The 2,658-nt window shown below is 42.1% G+C and overlaps 1 protein-coding gene and 1 long non-coding RNA gene across 3 annotated transcripts in view; one reads left to right on the top strand and one right to left on the bottom strand.

Annotated features, from left to right (window-relative positions):
- The window catches only part of CLDN10 (claudin 10), a 152,550-nt gene that overhangs the window by 62,461 nt on the left and 87,431 nt on the right, over positions 1 to 2,658 (top strand). The window lies entirely within an intron of this gene.
- LOC105551421 overlaps positions 1 to 2,658 on the bottom strand; it is a 61,857-nt gene that overhangs the window by 18,385 nt on the left and 40,814 nt on the right. Inside the window, exon 3 of the long non-coding RNA XR_001007862.1 lies at positions 1,365 to 1,433. This is a non-coding gene — a long non-coding RNA (uncharacterized LOC105551421). The remainder of the gene's footprint in view (positions 1 to 1,364; positions 1,434 to 2,658) is intronic.

Here is a 2,658-nt window from a genome sequence, read left to right as displayed (position 1 = left end):
TGGGTATTACCAGGGCTAAGCAAGATCTTGTTCCCTTGGTCAAGTGAGCCTTTTATTTGAGTTCATATCTTGTAATTTCCTAGAAAGAAATGAAGCTGACTTTAGGAAATCAGCCTGTAAGGAATTTCTAATGGGAAGTAAATATGACACTTTCCAGCCCAGATGACATAATAATTCTGTGAGTCATTTTTTATCCTATTCTCCTATATTCAAATTAACACTTAATATTGGACTGTTCTTTCTGTTCTTAAAATCAGCTCCTCCAACCAGGACAGGCCCTAAACTCTGCCTTGAAAGTAAGTTCTCACCAGATTTATCCCAAGAAGAACTTCCTTTTATCTTCCCCAGATGTTCCGGAATATCTGGACTCTTTTCCCTGCAATGGCACTTCCCACCTGTTGGATGCGGCCCCCTGCCCTTTCTCAGGCTCTGTCTGCATTCTTCTCTCCTCTTTTCAACTACCAAACCCTCGCCTGTACCACTTTATGGCTTCATTGGGCAGTTCATCCCACCTGAAAAATAAGCACACATTCATGTCTGAGGCATATGCTTCACTTCCAGTAGTACCTTCCCAGTGTGTTCTTTGAGATATTCATAAGTGGGAAGATGTTCCATAGTCAAAAAGTTTGAGAAGCAATTGTTTAAACAAATTTAAATAGCTTCCTTTATTGCAGGACTCTTCAGAGTCTTTGATTTCAATAGGCATCATTGGTCCTTTAAGATAGGAAGATAGTACTGTATGGGACATTTTCAAAATTGATTTGATTAAAAAGCACTACCCCTTGTCTTACTGTGCTCAGGCTGTGATTACAAAATACCATAGACTAGGTGGCTCAAACAACAGACATTTACTTCTCATGGCTCTGGAGGCTGGGAAGTCCACAGTCAAGGGCCAGCAGATTGAGTTCCTGGAGAGGGCCCTCCTCCTGGCCTGCAGATGGCTGCCATCTCACTGTGTGCTCATGTTCTGGAGGGTGACCCAGCTCTTGTCTCTTCCTCTTCTTATAAGGGCACTAATCCCACCACAGGGGCCCCACCCTCATGACCTCAGGTAAGCCTAATTATTTCCTGAAGACTCCACCTCTAAATGCCATCACATTGGGGGTTACAGCTTCAACATATCTGAGTGGTACCCAAGCCTCCTGTACATGACACTCCTTTTGTTTTCCTCATTGCACCATCAGCTACTGGGTTCTGTGGAATGCACCTAGGGACACACAAACTCCAGTGTAGGCTCTGGGTCTGAAAACAGACAACCTAAACTCATTCCTAGCTCCACCAGTCCCTGGCTGTGGGACTTGGGTAAGTTTCTCAATCTCCCCAGGCCTGTTTTCCAGCTGGAAAACGAGGATAATAGTACCTACCTCACAGAGTTGTTGTGAAGATGAAATGCTTCTATGCAGGGCAATACGGGGCCACACACAAAGGAAGCACTAAAAAAAAAAAGCTATAATCATGAAATGTTAGTATCAATAATTAACTATAATTAAACAATCTATTGTATTGGTTATTAATAAACATATTAATAGTGAATAATACTTATTATCTGGCAATATTTAATTTCTATTGAGGCTGAATATTGAATTCTATGAAAGGATCATGGTCAAGCCTCTATTTTAGGCTCTTAGAGGGCAATGTAGCATTGAAAGGAAATCACAAGAGAAGCCATGGCAAGCGTGAGCCAGGAATCAGAAGCAGTGTGGCTGGGCTTAAGGGAGAAAGGGCCACTGAGCTCAGTGCCAGGACTCTGTGCCAACCATCACAGCCCTGACAGGAAGCAGAGTTGTGATTCTGCAAAGGACAGACCAGCCGCACAAGGAGGGAGGCAGGCCTGCCTGTCCCCCCGCCTTTGTGCAGATAGATTTGAACTCGTGGTAGTGTCATCTTTGAATGTGCATTGCAATTTCACATCCATATCTACCTCACCAAATAATCCTAGAATAGTGAACTTCAACACAAATGTCCCCTGCAATTTCAGGGGCTTAAGGGGTCCCTTTATGTAACAAGCAAAGGATTAGGGCCAGCTGGGAAATCCAAGTGTTTAAAACCTGTTCAGCACTTTTGCAGCCAAACAGTAAGTTGCCAAACATTTTTCTCTCAAAAGAAAACAGGCCACTGAATACTAGAAAGGAGAATTCCGGAAAACATAAAATCAAAGAAGAGAAGAGAAGGGACATCTTGGGAAAAATAAAATGATGTTGAATTTAAAGGTTTAAGACATTGAGATGATGAACTTAAATGAACATTTTTCTTTAAAATAAAAATACAACAAAAAGAGAAACAATCCAAGATGATTTTAAAAAGCAAACCAAGGGAAAATGTTTATAGTCTATTAATTTCTAGATGTAATAAAATTAAAACACAGATTCTTGGCTAACAGATCCTAGGAGCTTTCAGAGTTACGTATCAGGCTTTTCCTGAGAGGCAATCTGAAGGTCAATGTGTGACCTGAGGAAGGCACCTCCTTGAGCTCCCTTGCAGCCCTCATCTCCCAGCATGACTATCCTGCCTTCTTACTACTGTTTCATTGAATCCTCCTGGGATCCACAACGCAAAACTCCAGATCCTCATTCCTTTAGATCGTCCTCCGGCAGCATCACAGTAGGAAACATTCCAAAGAGAATTTCAGTTTCCAGTGCAACTACATACACAGTATGT

The sequence above is a fragment of the Mandrillus leucophaeus genome, unplaced genomic scaffold, assembly GCF_000951045.1.
Source record: "Mandrillus leucophaeus isolate KB7577 unplaced genomic scaffold, Mleu.le_1.0 Scaffold520, whole genome shotgun sequence".
Lineage (NCBI taxonomy): Eukaryota > Metazoa > Chordata > Mammalia > Primates > Cercopithecidae > Mandrillus > Mandrillus leucophaeus.
This window is presented reverse-complemented; position numbering and strand designations above follow the sequence as displayed.